Genomic DNA, 17,443 nt, shown 5'->3' on the forward strand with positions numbered 1-17,443 from the left:
GGTGTCAGGCGTAATGCGTGCTGGTGTGTAGACAGTGATTTTCAAGTTCCATGGTCTTTGGAGAGATGTGTAGCTAGAAAAGGCATTTAGACCTTAATAAGTCCATTTGTAGAATAAGTGTTAGCCATAAATAATGACAATTTCAAGATTTCTCAGTTTTATATTGAGCTCTGTCCTTCAGACTCTTCTGACAACTGACAGAAGTGTAATTAACTCCTTTCATTGATTTATCATTTTGGCCCAGCTTTTCCCCATAAAAAACCTTGTGTGCTGTAATCATGCAACAGTCAGAGAGTCATCCACTTTAACAGAGGCATGCATTAGTGTGATTGACACAAATCTAATGTAAAGTGTTTCCTTATATATCTGGTATTTTTGGATGCAAATAGCCCATCGTCTTACCAAACTTTTTGACAATGCTGCTCATCTTAAATTTCAAGAGAATACAGAGGAATATATAAATATTGCCCTTGGGAAATACAAACCAGAAAAGGAGCATGTTCTGTCCCATGACAAATGTAGATCTAATGATCAGACATGTTGAGTTATGTGAAATCTCCTTCATGAATTTTGCCTTCTTTGGCATGTAAATTAAATAGACACTTTCAATTGCATTAACTGTTCCTTTTAGTTATATAAATTTGGAAAAAATAATAAATTATAATAAACCCAGAACATTTTGTTACCCAATACTGTGTCATTTACTATAATTTAATAAATTGTCTATCTTTCTCTTGTGCATAAAATGGTTTTATAAGACGCATAGGCAATCTACTGTTTGGAAGTAATGAAAATGAAAATATGAGTACTAAAAGTCTCAGAACTGATCAAGGTTGAATATTGCATTTCTCATACTTTCTCTGTCCTGCTGCTCTTTTTACTTCATCTTCTGTTACAGTTTCAGATCCGCTCCTGTCTTATCCTTTAGCACACACCTCTCCAACCTCCAGTGCTCTCACACATCTCCCATCAGCTGAACCTTTCCGCTGGTTCTGAGCCTCATATTTGCCAACTGGCCAGCCAGCCTGTGTGCTAACTGGGTAGTGGTAGGTCAGGGAGAACAGATCAGCAACTTCTGAGACAATAACTTATTGTTCTCAGAACAGTGCTGAATGCACAAGCACTCGCATTGCATAAAATCAATGTTGCCTGTGGTTCTAATGATTGATTGTCGCAGCAGGGAGGCCCCAGACTGAATGGACAAGTATATGCAGCTTGCTTCTTGGATATAGCTGTATCTTGGAAAAACTATGTTTGAGCACATGGAGACAGAAATTGCTGCATTGTCTGTGCCTACTCTGGGGCTGTGAACACAAAAACTCCACACTTTCTTATTTGGAGCTTTAAGACAGTATGTCTGTGTTCAAATCAAGTGGATATGTAAAAAAAAAATATCTCCAATATCTTGTGTCTCATCTAAATCCTGCTGAAGGTACAGTGACAGAGAAAATGGAGGGAAAATTTCAAGTTTGTATAAATTACTGATGCAATGAAAATCCTTTGTGAAGATTAATGAGATGAACTTCCTTTATTTTTAGTACAAAATATACCATTTATGTTATGTGCATAAATTTATGCATGCTTGGGTGGTTTTCGCTTCAAAAGGTTGAGTCTTGGTTGCAACACCTTGAATAAACTATACAATGCAGTACTTCTCTGCTTCATGGAGGCCACACTGGCCTATGAAGAGAGACAGAGAGAGCAGTGAGTTTTTGACCACCCAGCCCAGGCTGAGCTTAGTACTTCACAAACTTGATGGGTTTTAGATGTAGAAATGGCATCTGGTAGGCTGAAAGAGAGCTTGGCAACAGCCCTGAAGGGCTGACACAAGAAGCAGGTTTGGACATCTCCTTTTTGTTTAATTCACAGAAAGTAAATATAGCATAAAAATAGTCATATTAATATGGTTTACATATTAAATGTTAAACATATGAACATATTACTACAACACATTAAACAATACAGCACCTACTGAAAAAAGAAACATGACTTTTTCTTCCATTTCTGCTACCTCATGGGCATCACATCTTAATTACTGGGTTTTGGAGGATTATTCTGAACTGAGACAAAAGCTAAAAGTGAACATACTGCCACAATGGTGTGCTAAGAACAGAGTATGCATTCAGTATATGTACGTACAATTCAATACATGTATACCCATAGATTAATGTAAGGAAGCCAAAACTATAGGGTTTGTTTATGTCTAACCAAGCAGTTTACATCTATGTTTGGTTTTCAGAAGGATACCATGTGCCATTTCAGAAGGATACCTTGTACCATTTGATTTTTTGCTTTACCCCTTTTTACCTCAAACTTCTCCTAAATGTTTTTCTCCTGCTGTGAGTACTCTTTCTCTTTGTGAAAACTTTCAGTAGTTTTGGTTTTGTTTTCCAAAATAGAATATCTGCTGAAGGGAAATACAAAATAGGAAAGAGACTTTAAAGGGGTCGTGAATATCTGACAGAACTATCTAAGTTTTCCCTGTAATAGAAAATGCATTTATATCTTTCTATCCATATTTTCATACTTTTTTACATTTGCCTCCTTTGAATTACAAGCAGTAGCTGACATTGGGGTTTCTTCTCCCCTTTTTAATATGAAACCTGAATAATTCCATAGTCACTTTGCATTGCATAACCCTGTATAGTCATTTATATAGTATTTTGTATTCATCCCCTTATTGCTTTGTCTATTTTTAAAATGTCTCTGATCTTTCCTAAGGACTATTTTTAGTTTGCCAATAAATGTTCTTGTACAATTAGTACAATTTCATAAAGTCTGGTACATATCTCTATGGAGACTATAACCACAGAATTTTCAATTCCATTTCATGTACAACTTCTTATCCATCCATTCCTCCTACCCTGCCTAGCTGACCATCTGCAGCATTTGTGCTCACCTGGGTTGTTGTTGTTTTGGAGATGGTTCAAATTTCGGTTTAAACCAGGATTTCTTCTGGCATCTCATGCTGAACATCAGAAAATTTGTATATACAAGCCTGTTTTTATGGTGAATTAGTTCACGATGTAGACAGAACTAATTTCTAGTAATAATAATGGTAGCAGTACTGGAAGCCATCTGGTTTTAGAGGGTTACCTAAATCTTTTCAGGTCACTGAGCTAAATGCTCTTTATTACCATGCTGCTTGGAGAACTTTCCTCGGGTGATCATGAAAAAATCATGGCCATTTGTACCAAAGATGTTCATGGCAGAGAGGTATCAGCAAGCCTTCAAGCCCAGAGGGTGCGTGTTTGAATCAGCTGTATTTTGCATTCACAGTTTGTTCTGCCTTCAGCAATTCACAGTGTTTTGCTCTCCTTTCAGAGGCACGTGCACCTCCAGAGCATCTCTTCTTCCTGTGGTGACTTTTTGTATGTGCAGACAACTGAAATAATGCATGTTTATTTAAACCAAAGTGCTTACTCTATGTACAACTTTATTTCAGGTAAAACTAATGCTGTTGGTTTGAATGTCCAAAATGTTTCACTGGATTGGAATTGAAACAGGAAAAAATTCTTATTTCCCCCCTAAGCCTCAGAAATAAAATAGGCTTTTAAGGTGGCATTCAGATAAGAGGAAACAAGGCTTGAGGAGTAAAAATGAAACTCATTGTGGTCAAAGTAATGTCAGCTCCCTTGCAAAGACTGCATTGTTTGCGTGGAGAGCCCTTGTGTTCTGCTGTAATAGCTCTATTAAAATGATCTTCTATTAAACTTGCATCTGTATAAGAGCACAAATGCCTCGAGGTACATCTAATCCTTTATAATAGATTGTGGTAGTTATTAGTCATAAGTGGCTAGGAATGAGTTGTGCGACCTGCTGATGACAGCTGCAGCTTTGTGATGGGTGGCATTTGTACCACCTGAATAGCTCCTACCTGGCATCATGGCTCTTTGATGGCTCTTAGGTCTCCAGTTCCAGAGCTTTTGCTTGCTGTCACAGGTATGCCACAGATGGGATGATGTCCAGAAACAGTTTTGCCAACATTTGTGATGCTCAGTTTCAGTACTTTTACGAGTACTTGGGAAATATCCCTTGGCAAGTTATTACACCTTTGACTGACAGGTAATGGCTGCTATAAATAACACTGTCTGCTTTATCTGTTTCAGGAATTAAAAGTTAAAAGTTTCTTAGAAGTTTAGAGTTCTTTCCTATCTCATAGGTATACTATGAGGTTATCAAGACACAATATATTTCAGAATCTATGTGCATGTAGGTGCACATAAGAAATGGTATGAGTGTAATGGTCACTACATTTATAAAAACTGAAATATTTTTTGCATAACTTAAGCTAACATATTTATTGTCTAGTCTGAAGGGGAATATGAGCAGATCTTTGCCAAGGTTAATCAGAATCTTTCAGCAAGTTTTTGTATTCATTTATGAAAGTCCAAGCTACTATTTTTTTTATACCACATACAGTGAAAATTTTTTTTCTCGGCATATTTTGGCTCCAATATGGAATTTCTTGTTAAAATAAGTGATCAAAAAAGATACAGTCAGGCATCCTGGCTACCTTAATGCTTTCAACCCTCAGCTGGGAGGCCAAATTCAAGTCTTTGAAATAAGCAAAGCAGCAACTACACCCTCCTATTTCCTGTCGTCTGTGATCACTGATAGGATCTTCCTTCTTGATAAAAAATATCGATGTAGTTAGCTTTCTTTTCTAAAATAAGCACTTTCCAAGTAGTACCACACCATGATTTTACATGACTATGGAAGAGATACATTTGTGGTTTAAGACATTAAATTTTAATGAGAAAGTGGACTTGGAATAAATCATCCATGAAACATAAGAGTTATAAAAAAGCTCCTGATATTGTGAAAGTTCATTGCAATCCAAAAAAATCTTTTTTCATATGTTAAGGTGTTCTATTACTCCAACCCAGGCTCTCCACCTAGCAGTGAGTGGTGTTACTGCAGAAGCAGCTGGCACAGAGAAGACAGAGACTATGGAAGATTTAGGCTGTGCCCTTGGTATGATGGTGAAAATTTTCAACTATTCAGAATACATGGATGATGAGGTGAGATGTTCTGTTAAGCAGTATGGAGATTGTTGTTTAGCTTCTTTTTCATGTGAATTACACTGGAAACTGCTGCTTTCAAAAAAAAGGAGTTAAATATTTTAATTTTAGTCTGTAGGGAGTATCTATAAAGGTTTGGTCCAGACAGGAGTTTTGAGGAATTCAGTCATCTCTTGGTGGATGTATAGTCAGTAGTGGCAGTACAATTAAAGCCTATCCACAATAAAATTGGGAAGAAAAAGAAGTTAGTGTGCTAGGAGTGCTTCTTTGTTCTTTTCAGACTGTAAATGCTGAACCAGTAATATCTTCCTCCAAAGTTGCTCTGAAACTATTTGTACAGGAAAGACTAGATGGTAACACAAAATCATCTGTGTAATGTACTACCCAAAAATAACTTTCTCTTCAAACTGCAGGAATAAATGTGAGTAAATTCTGGTCCTATCAGATTACAATTAAAATTTTGCTATTGAAACTAGTTCAAGTCCTACCATGTGAGATCATGGCAACCCTATGGGTGAGAAGTTTGGAGGGATTCAATTTTGCAAGAAGTCTCCATGGTTCCAGGACTTTCCAGTGCTTTTGAGACATGCCTTGTTTTCCCACTGTCCGATGTTCTCCATTTTGGGGTTTTTTAGTCAATATTGTCTCCTGGCCTTTTCAAACCCTCTGCATCCCTACTAGTCTCCTTTATTCTGTGTCTCCAAAGGTGATTCTTCCTATAGACATGCTTCAACCACGTGCACTTTCTGGGGCTCTAATAGTCCAGTGTTTTCCTTCTGAATTCAGTGCCAGACAGACTGCTAAAAGCTAAAATACCTCTGCTTCCGAGGTCTAGTGAGTTTTCTTCTATTGTAAGTAGTATCTTTCTTTTAAGTCTTCATTGTGTTATCTTTTTTTTTTTTAACAGATTTGTATTTCTTGGTGAAAACACGACACTGAAATCCAGAGTTGGAATATTTTTATTACTATGATCCCTGGATGTGCAGGTCAGACAGAATTAAATGAGAAGTTCCCCATTCATACTCAAATATGACACAATTAAAACTGGTCATTTAGTTCAGCAGTAGATTTCTGGATGGGGAAAAAGAAGAAATATTTGGTTTTTTTCAGTAGTAAGAAAGAGCTCTGAGGAATAAATTTGCTGGTTTGTAGCTGGCTTGAACACAAAATTCAAGATCTCCTTTTTGCTAGGATGTAAATTAAGTAAAGATTTTTAATGAGGAAACTGTGAAATTGTTTGGCAATAACATTATTACTTCATGTTGCTTTAAAAATGAGATTTAATGAGATATTTTTCATTTGTGTCATTAAAATTTCTGGGTGTTTGTTCTAAAAGTTTAAGCAGTTATATTTAGAAAAGAAACAGTAAAACCTTTAAAGGTAACCAAGCCTTCATATCAAAGCACTAAAGCTCTCAAAAAAAAAAAAATTGAAGAGCTTTAAAAAGGGATGCCATTTTTAGCAATGGTTGTGTTGCACTTGGCTTCCAGACCCTGCACAGCTGCTGGCAAGTGCCATCACTGCAGCCTGTGCCTGCTCTGAGTTTGGCCAGTACCTGTCTGTGTTTCTCAGATGCCTCTTTTGTGCAGCAATGTTATGGAATATTAACAATCACCAGTGCCCAATTAGCTCATTTTGCTTTGAACTCGGGTCCTTGTCAGCTTTGATTGACACTCTTAATTGTGACTCTCTTGAGCTCTGTTTTTAAAAATGTTTGCACACACCAGACATTTGATTTAGCTGACTTATTCTCACCATGTTTAAATACTAACCTGTGCATTTGAATTATGGGTTTTTTCCTTCCCTAGAACCTGTGCCATGGTTGTCCCTGACATTGAACTGGTCTCTGGAATGGTGTTGGCTGCTGAAGGGTTTATTGATGCCTGTCTGTTAGCCAGGAAGTTCATCACCTTCCAACCTCTCTGCAAGGAGCTGCTCCCTGAACAGGTGAGGGTTCTTTGGGTTTCTGGATTTAATGCATATCCATTAGCACACACTCCATACCAGTGCAGCTGAATATTGCATAATAGGAGGGATTTATGCATATTGTCTTATCTTGTATTTTAAAGACACTCTAAATAATCACGTGTCCATCCTTAATAAATTGTCAGACATGAATTTGGAAAATGTCCTTTCTTCTTACCTTTGGATGTTTGTAATGTGTTCATTTTGCATTAAACAACTGTATATCACCAATTGTGTATCTTCATACCTGGGATGACTGACAACATTGGGCTGCTGTGTAACACCCATGTAAATAACAATCTTCTGGAGAAGAGAATAATAACAGAGTATAAATTATTTTGAAAAACACATGGAATATTGTAATTGAATGGACATGTCTTTAAACTTTCCCCAGTAAAAGCAGTGAAAAAAAGCTGGAAAAAAGGGAATGGAAAAGCATTTCTAAATGATTTAATTATTATACTAGAAAGGATTCATATTTAGAAATCTTATCTTAAAAATGCAAACCCTAGAAACTGTACAAACTCTTTCCTGTATGTGTGCTGTTTTAATAATCTCCGGCTGTATAATTTTTTGCAAGATATTCCTAATATTCATTTTTATCAATGGAATTATAACTTGAAGAATGCTTCAACCTTAAACCATAAACTCAACAGGGCCTTTATGAAATAAAAAACGACTTTATTTTCATGCCTGCATAATTTTGAAATTATGTCTAAATTTCCTGAAGATTTCCTGGCACATTCTTGCAATTTTCTAGAGATAATGAAATTAAACACATGAGGCTGCTTTTAAGATGCATATCCAGCAACCAACCAATCAACCAACCAAAAACCCCAAAACCAAAACAACAACAGAAAAAAAAAAAGAAAGAAAAAGCCAAAATACACCAAAAAAATCCTTGCCTAAATCTAACAAAAATCTTATTAAGCACAGTCCATTCCTAAATTTCCTGGTTTCATTATCAATTCTGTTTTAACTTCTTTGACCAGATGTACCATTTCTAAAGTGTGGAGAATCCTTTTCAATGCAGATAATAGATAAATAATAATTTACTTCCAATTTTTTTTTTCTTACTGATCATGAACTGTCCTGAGTTTGGAAATTACTTTTTTTAAAATTATTTTTTGTGCTGTGTTTAGTACATTTTATTCACTCCCAGAGTTACCACTGTCATGGAAGAGGATAGATGCATAGCATCTGTCAACTTAAAATGGTGTATTTTTAAGTTGTGAATTTGCTTCTTTGTTGTTGTTTTGGGGTTGGCTTTTTTGGGTTTTTTTTTGGGGGGGGGGGATTGATAATACTAATAGGCTGTGTTTATACTGAATTCCTAGGTGTGGCTGCAGAATATGTTTTCAAACCTTACTCAGCTGGTAGCCAGTTAAGAATAGGGAATCAAATGGTGGAATACTGAAAATTAAATAGATATACAGGTATATATATTTCAGCCTTTTATATATTTTAGTCAACATTTAATGCTGACCAAAAGCCACTGAAAGACTACAAGTGAATAAAAATGTCTTTTTTTACTCTGTGTGTAAAATTATTATTTTCTTCATGAACATTACCACTTAGTTTTATTTCATGTGTTAACATGATTAGTTAAAATGTCTTTGTAGGGCTGTTATGACTGGGGACTTCATGCTATCAAATCAGTTCTGGTAATTTCTGAAACAAGGAGATAGGAACATCCCTGAGGACTGGGTAAAATATGTTTTTGGTGTTTTTCCTTTGAATAAAAAGAGACTCCTAAAAAAATTATTTAATGTTCTTGTGATACATTGTTTACCTTCTTTTTCCATGTGCTTATGTGCATCTTAAGAGACTTCAATTTGCATAAAATAGTGACAGATGATATCCCAATTTTCACAGGCGTGATCAGTGACCTGTTTCCATCTCTGGATGTTCTGAGGATGGGGAACCTACAGTCTGAGCAGATGGTTAAACAATCTACCCTGGAGCTGTACTTGCAGCCAGAAGAGAACTTTATTCTCAAAGTAAACAAATTCATTGTCTTTAATCATTCCCCTTAAGATTTTTTATCAAGATAATTACCAATGAGTTGTTTGTATTAGACACAAAGATTATTTTTGAATATGTTAAAACATTGATAAAGCGTCTCTCAATGACTCATTATTGCAAAGGCATTTCATCATGGCAGTAATGTTCCTCAGTATGATAAATATGTCCGTTAGGAAACATGTGTCCTGTTTGGAAAAGCTGTGTACAGTGACAATCTAGAGTGACAAAAACGTTTGTTTGTGCATGGTAAGAAGAATTTGTATTTTGTAGCAAATTCCTTGTTGGTCAGATATTTATAGTGAGGTAGGACTAAGGGAACAAAAACACATAAATAAGAAGGTGTGGATTTGGAATGTGCATGGCTACATATGACTTTTTGCTCTGGCTTTTAGGTATAGTATAGTCCATGTTGTGCTAATACACATTAAATACATGCAGGTACATGTATGCATGCATGTATACTCACAATAATTAGTTGCCCATAATCTAAATTTAGGCTCTAATTTATTTATTTTACTTACAGACAGAGTGAAAAAGTGAAACATAAAAACACTAATTAGTATGCAGACCAAGTAAAAAGTGTATTTATTCCCACCTTTTTTCAAGGAACATCGACACCTGCTGTATGTTCGTCCAAGGCAGCACGTCCTTACCTTTATTGGAGTATATTGGAAATAACCCAGCTAGTTCAATGTTACTGATCAGAGGATTTATAAAGGATTTTCTACTCTTCTCTCCTATTCCATTATCCTGACAGAAGGGTGAAAAACAGTAAGGTATGCCTTGAGGTATTATGAACTCACAATCAGCCTTCTAACAGAGTATTTGTTTTCCTGCTGAGTAAATCAGAAGACAAGCACTGAGGATCATGAACTTGTTCCTGTTAGGCTTTGGAAAATCACAATGAATACTCTTCACTAAAACAGAAATCCACAAGCAGCCAAGCTATTTCTATTCTGTGACTTATACAACTATTTCTTTGGAAGCAATGTATTGCTTTAGGAGACTGACTGTATTTTTCTGAATTCCAGCTGTACAACTGATTGCAGAATCCACTCTGCCAAAGCAGTGGCAAAATTGTGGTAACTGTTCTGTGTCCTTGGGTTTCCACAGTCCTGCTGGACTGTGTGGCTGTCCGGCAGAATAGGATTTGTTCTCACTTGCTGAGGTAACTGCTTTGATTCTTTTGCACTAACTCTTACCATTTTCTGAGAGACCGTGTTGCTTGATGCAACATTAGCTTTGCTGAGGCAAATCTGCCAAGAAAGTGCGAGCTTTATTTTTTCCTATTAAAGGGAATAAGAATGCAGAGAGGGAAAAAATCTTGTGAATAATTGTGTCTCCGTGATAAGAACTACAAGAGGAGAGGAGAGGTGCTCCCTGCATGTCCTTTCTGTGTGTAAGGATGTTCAGCTGGAGAAGCAGCCAGCAGTGTGTCACTCTGTGTTTGTTGGTGGAATTGCAGGGAATGGGAAGGGTAAGGTACCTGCCTGCCTATGCAGCATGTTTTCCATCTCACCTTGTAAAGAAACTGCCATGGCTCTTGCACAAAAAATTCTTCATGTTGCCTTTGCCTGAGGCTGCAGGGTAATAACACACTGCTGAGGCCACTCGGTCAGCTGCATGATGAGCAATAGAAAATGCAAATGTTGCAAGCAAATTCTACATTTTATGTGCTGTTTGCATGTCCCAAAGGACAGTTAATCATGGCATGAAGTAATGAACATTCAATTTGACAGATAGACTAAGTAATACTTTGTTCTGGAAGGAGAAGCAGGATGTTTTAATTAGACTCCTAGACAGACATCATGGAATGTCCTGCCAAAACACTAGACAAATAATTCTAATACATAATGCTTGCTTATTTATGCTACTAAATGTTGGCAGCTGCATAGATTTTCTTCTCCATTTAACACTTTCCATTAGAATTGAGTGCAGAATATGGCCATTTCAGACTGGGAATCTCCTTTTCTATCCTTAGGCTTAATGGAAATTTGGGGCTAAACTAGCACAGAGACAAGAATAAATTAATGTAAACTGTTGGCTGAGTACAGGGTTTCAGTCCAAGCTCCAGTTCAGAAAAAAGTGAACAATTCCTACTATATGAAAATGATGCTACTAACATTCATCCTGCTCCTTCCTTTCAGGTCCTGAAAGTTCTTCATCACATGTATGCAAACACAAATTCCCATTTGGAATTGACTTTTAATGCAGAAGTTCTGACAGCTGATGAACTGTGTGGTTTTACACACCAGGAAACCTGAGAGTGGAAGGATGGCAAGGAACACATGTGTTCTTGCCAGAATGTCATTCTCCGTCCAAAATGGACAATACCAGAATTCAGAGAAAATATAAGAGATAGAATTCTTCCGTTTTTCTGAGGTTTTGATGCAGCAGGACATGGGTGCAGAGCGCTGGTGGTTCTGGAAAGGCTGGAGGGCAGGGCAGGATGCTGGTAGACAGAAGGTATTGGCCTGCACAGTTCTAATCCAGTGGCATTGAAGGGCCTGTTACCTTCTCCCCAGACCCGCAGCACCTCCCTTGTATCTCCTGTATCATGAACACTAATGACCAACTCTCCTGTAATCAAAACAGATCATTATTACATAAAATGCAGTGATTTTGTTGTATTGAGTGTTCACTGAATTTTTTGTTATTTTAAATAACTACCTAATAAAAAAGCAAAGGAAGAAAACATGGGTTTGATGTTACAAAAGCTTCTTGTTTCAGTGATGTGTTATCTTCTGAAGTTTTAATTGCAGTACAATGTTGTTGTTTGAGCACTTAAGTGATAAGATTCTATTGAAATATAATTTGCAGTTCTCCTGTCATCTTCTCTGAGAGGACAAGCCAATATTACCCATGAGGGGTAACAAAGGTTTGTTTTAAATAGGGATACAGCTCCTATGTAGACTGAGTCCCTCAACACTGTTATGGGTGCCAACAAGGTGAGCCATTGAGACACAATTACAGTGGAATTCCCTTTACCTGTTTTCCCATTTGCTTCTTCCTCTATTTTTCTGGAGACAGTTTTGCACTGTGCATGCCTTTTTCTTTTATTCTTATAATTTCTTTGGTTTTCACTATTGCTAAGTAATGTTTAATGCCTAATTTACACTTTACGTCTTGCCTATTTGGCATAGAAAAGAGCCTTAAATTAGCCTATGAATACTGTAATGCTGATTGTGCCTCCTAGATGTGAGCTGATGTAACTCGAGAAATCAATGATGAGATTATTGAAACTGGTATTTGGAAAGTCTCTCAGTAAAATAGCTTTAAGATTCCATTATTGAAGTCCTTGCATCACTGTAATGCCTTAAGTTAGCTTTTATATTTTTCAGATTCTGTGCTGCTTTATTGTGTGGTTCTGAGCTTCATATTAAGTGATGGTAAGCTTTCTTCACAGAGTAGCTAGACAAAGCAATTCCTTTTCTAGCCTGGGACCAAGGACAATCAATACAAATTTCAGGACCAAGAGCACAAACAATGGTGGAATGAAGAGAGAAAAACAGGAAGGATGGGACTCCATAACCTAAAGTTATAATTGAACAATTAATTCCAATATGCTAATGGACCAAAACCTATAGAAATGTGACACCCCATGACCAGTTGTCCATTTGTGACCATTTTGGGTCCATCTTGGGTGTAGCCCTGTCTGGGCTCTTTTACCACCCGAGATGTGTCCATTGAGGCCTTTTAATAAATACCTACTTTATTCTTAAACTCTATCTGGTCTCTGTTCTAGGTCAGCCTTCTCAAGGCATTGATGGGAGATTAGTGTAGGAAATCTAAATCAGTCAGTCTAAGCACAGTAGGATACAGCCTTCTTTCCTTCTTATTAGTTATACAGCTAAACCAGTTTTGTGGGCTCTCTGAAATGCTGGAATGTAATGAAATACAAATCTAAGATCTGAATGTAATCTTTGGAAAGTGATGGGAGTTTTATGCTTTCCTGTCTTAGAAACTTAAACCGTAGTAATCCTCTGGTTACTCAGCAACGTGCCTGGAGGGTTGAGCCGCATAATCTAACTTTTTGTGAGAAACAGGAAGTGGCTTTTTCAAGAAACATTTTGGAATCTAACCTAAATTTAGACTCCTGCTCTGAATTATCTTCTGATTATTTTCATTGACCTTGAGAGAGGTTTTCCCCTCCTCTGCATTTGTCTGCTTTCAGGAGAGCTCTCATTGGTAAAGCAGGCTAGTCACCTTTTAAATTAATTAAACTCTAATAAACTCATGCAAGGTCAAGTTAAAAATTTTGAATTTGTCACCCTCTGTGATTCTGGTAAAAAAAACTAAGGCATGTTCAAAGAGTTTGTCTAGCTTGCTCAAGGAGCAGTGTATGCATTGTGTTGCAGATAATCCTCTGTGGCACTGTAATAAACATGATTGATCATGTTCTTGTTAAAAAACATATCTTAACTTTCTTTCCCTGAAAAGTTTACTGATAATTTCTAGGTTGTGACCCTGACAGAGTCATAGGCACACATTCATTGCTTATAAATGTGGCTGCTGTTTGAGGTACAAGTTTAAGAGCTGCTGCCCCAGCTACAATATCCAGAGCTGGTATTCATCACCCGAAACCCCAGCGCCTGGAGTAGAACGCGTGAGTATCTGATGATATCAGTTGGCATTTTTGACATCCAGTTTGAAGATTAATTGGATCAAACTCGATTATTTATTTAAATCTTGCTTCTAATTTTTATTCTGTTAATTTATTATTCATTTGGTGGCCACATATATCCCCAAATAGGCATTCAGAGAATTTTGTCATCATTTAAGTGGAGTTTTTTATCTCTCTTATGTGTACTACTTAATCAGAAGAGTAGTGTGGAGGGCTGACCCTGGTTAAATTCCAGAAGCCCACCAAGCCACTATTACTCTCCTTCATCAGCTGGACAGTGGAGAAAAAAATATGACTCTTGGGTCAAGATAAGGACAGGGGAATCGAATAGCACAGCACACTGTCGTAGGCACAACAGACTCAACTTGGGGAAATTAGTTTTATTTATTACCAATCAAATCCGAGTAGGGTAGTGTCAAAAAAACCCTAAAATCTTAAAAATTACTTCCTTCCACTCCTCCCTCCTTCCCAGTTCAACTTCACTCCAAATTTTCTCTCCCTCTTCACTCCATTAGCACAGGGGGATGGGAAATGGGGTTGCAGTCAGCCCACCATTGTCTTTGCTCCTCCTTCCCTCTCAGGGGAAGTGCTCCTCACACTCTGCCCCTGCTCCGTCACAGGGTCCTTCCCGTGGCAGACAGGCCTCCATGAGCTTCTCCAGCTTGAGTCCTTTCTTCAGGCTGCAGTTCTTCACAAACTGCTCCATCTTTGGTCCCCCATGGGGATACGAGTCATGCCAGCAAACCTGCTCCAGTGTGGGCTCCTCTTTATGCAGGTTCACAGGTCCTCCCAGAAACCTGCCCTAGCACAGGCTTCCAGCATAGGATTCCAGCCTTTCTGGGCCATCTACCAACTTCTCTGTGGGGTACCTTTTATCCATAGTAAGAGAAATTCAGGCTCCAAGTCCATTTAAGTCATTGAAAATAATGCTCACAGCAACCATGCACCACAAACTGATCCTTAATATTTTCCTATGGCCACATCTATGCACAGATAATTTTTTTTTGCCAGCTAAATTAACTTCACACAAATAAAGTGTATGAGATCTAGAGGAAGCAAATCACTTCATCACCTTCCTACTAGGCTTTTGAAAAATTTATAAAGTTAGAGTTGTATTTGTAGAAGACAACTCTTGAAGGTAGTATGATGTATACCTACTAGTGGAGGATTAGAAAGCATGAGCTGTTAGTTGTAATTGCCTCAGTTTGAAGGTATGGTTATTTTTGCACTTTTTTCAGTGTGTTTTGCATAGGATATTCTGAAGTGATTCATGGTGTTTTGATTGCATTAACTTGTATTGTACAACTTTGTAATGCTTAGATGAGTAGGAATTTTCCTGGGGAGATTAGAAGACTATGGACACAGAAACATGGATTTGATGATCAAAAGATATAATCCATTATCAACTCTATTGTTGTCTTTGAGGGTTAATATTTGATAGGAAAACACAGAGCTTGGAAAAGAAATATTTATCAGACAATTGAAGAGCTAGGAAAAGAAAGATTTATCAGACAAGGAAGCTTTTATGTGCTCACAGTAAGTAAAACTGTTTATTGCCAACTCTTTGTCCAAATGGTTTTAGGTAAGTTGAAAGCCAGGCCAAAAATTAATTGAAATAATTGATAAATTAAACCATCTTTATCTTTCACCAGTCTTTGCTTCTCTAACAGTTATAGGGAGACTGGTTCTGAAATGCCTGAGATGGAATGAAGGCACTCCAGATACAACCACATTTCAAAAGCTTCCTATTAGAAGTTGAATAAAATTTTTCAAGTAGAAATACTGTGTAAGAAGTAAAACAATTTATTTTAACAATTCTTTGAGAATAAAAGAATCGCGTATCCTGCTTCATCACTTTTTACAATTTAGTCCTAGCCAGAGAGAAAGACAGAAATTACAGTTTGCTTTTAAAAGTAAACTGTGATGTGCAAGTGTTTGATGGGTTTTTTTCTTTTCAATTTTAGTCAGTCTTTGTTCACACATTTTAGACTGTACATCTCCAGTACTCCACTGATTTACTCATAATAAAAGGCAAAGCAGTCTTGCTTGTTGGAAATGCTGGAGTAGGAAAAGCAGTGTTTATAGGTAATAGGCTTGGTGCTGTCTCTGAAGACAAGCTCCAGACCAACAATTCATTCAACTACCACGCAACATCAGCAGTCCTCCAGAGTAAGTTCCATACAGATTGAGAAATTTATCTTCCCTCAACAGCAGTGATAAAATATATTCCAGAGTAATTACATTGTTATTGCAACCATTGGCTACTGCTCGTCTGGGCCTTGGCAAAATTCAATGCTTTGCAAACTGGAAAACTTTGAAAGTTGTGGCAAGCAAGGGGAAAGGAGGAGGATGAAACTTCTTGGTGCAAACTGGAACTGACACTGTGCTCCCACAAATTGCTGTCTGATTGCAGATGAGAAAATTTGGGTTAACCTCTGTTCACAAGAAGCCTTGAGCCAGCTTTGTCCCAGCCTGAGTGTCTCAGCACGGTGCCTGTAGGTGTACTGAAATGGACAGTCAGAAGTTGAGTTTACTTTTGCCAGGTACCACAAAACATCCAAGCAGGGTCAATCCTTGTCTGGTGGAGTTTGGAGTCTCTCTAGGTGAGATGGATGCAGATCAAAGGAAATGTTAATACAACACTCAAATGGAGAGGGCTGTATGTTGGCCAAAACTGTTGTACTGGTGGTAGATTTTGCAACAAGAGGAGTCAGACAGTCAAAGCAAAATAGGTTCATATAAGCTGTCTGTTTTGTTCTTTGTGAAGAACACGATCGAGGTAGAGCCAGCTGTCAGTGGATATGCCCTCTTTACCGTCCCTTTTTTTTATCCTTCCTGCAACTTGAACAGGAAACTATACTGAAAAAAATTGTGTCCTCTTTTTTCATGCCATGAAAAGCACTATAAGGTAATATGCTAGCTTGTCCTTGTAAATGTGTGGAAGAAGATAGCAAAAAAGATTTTTCAGTTTTAAAAACTTTCTATAATTTTAGAAGTATTGAGATAAAATCTTTAGAAGCATTTAAGTGTGTTTGATGTGTAATTTAACTGCTTTTCCAATCAGTTGTCTAATTTTCCAGTCAATCTACATCGCTGCTAATGGATTATATTTTCACCAGGTTTAAAAAAGTAGGTATAAATCCACAAATCTTAATTGAAAAAGCTTTTACCCTGTTTTCTCTTTTATGTTTTGTGTTAATTTCTTCTGTATTCACATCAGATAAGCAAAGATCATTTTGTCTTCTTTATACCTTAGTTCATTCTTTGAAGTGTTTCCAAATTCATGTTGACATAGAATCCTGCATTAATAGAGCTCAATCGCCTTTTTGCCCATCAAAATGAATGGAAAGTTTTGGAGAAAAGAAATTTGCTGTGCGTCAGAGTGAGCTCACGAGCTGTTGCAAACTGTCATAGCTCCTTTAATGGGGAATCAGCCTTAAAAGGCTTTCAGAAATTCCTCTGATCAAGAAGGGATTTTTCAGGTAATGACTGCCATTCCAGTGGCAACCACAGCTATGGCTCTAGAGTACAAAAACATAACACTTTCCATTGCAAAGAGAAGCTGATAAAAGGAGCTCATGGGCAGCAAAGGCTGTGTATTCTTTTTGCAGGAAACTTGTTAAATAAACCAAGGATGTGAAGTCAACATCACAGGGGCTTGTTCTCCAAGTATGTTACACCCACCAACAGTCTCGTGGCATAAAATTTGAGAGTTTATGAACCTTTAAGGATTTGCTGTGAAATTTTAGTAGTATTCCTTCACATTTTAAGTCAGTACTGTAAACCATCCACTGCTCCTTCTAAG

The 17,443-nt window shown here is 37.3% G+C and overlaps 1 long non-coding RNA gene across 1 annotated transcript; it reads left to right on the forward strand.

Annotated features, from left to right (window-relative positions):
* Positions 1-2,645: 2,645 nt before the first annotated feature.
* LOC131093918 (uncharacterized) lies at positions 2,646-11,789 on the forward strand. The gene is made up of 6 exons (XR_009115632.1): positions 2,646-3,445; positions 4,890-5,024; positions 5,932-6,010; positions 6,833-6,971; positions 8,865-8,989; positions 9,621-11,789. It is a non-coding gene; the product is annotated as an uncharacterized LOC131093918 (long non-coding RNA).
* The last annotated feature ends 5,654 nt before the right edge of the window (positions 11,790-17,443 follow it).

This window comes from Melospiza georgiana, chromosome 1 (genome assembly GCF_028018845.1).
Source record: "Melospiza georgiana isolate bMelGeo1 chromosome 1, bMelGeo1.pri, whole genome shotgun sequence".
Classification (NCBI taxonomy): Eukaryota; Metazoa; Chordata; class Aves; order Passeriformes; family Passerellidae; genus Melospiza; species Melospiza georgiana.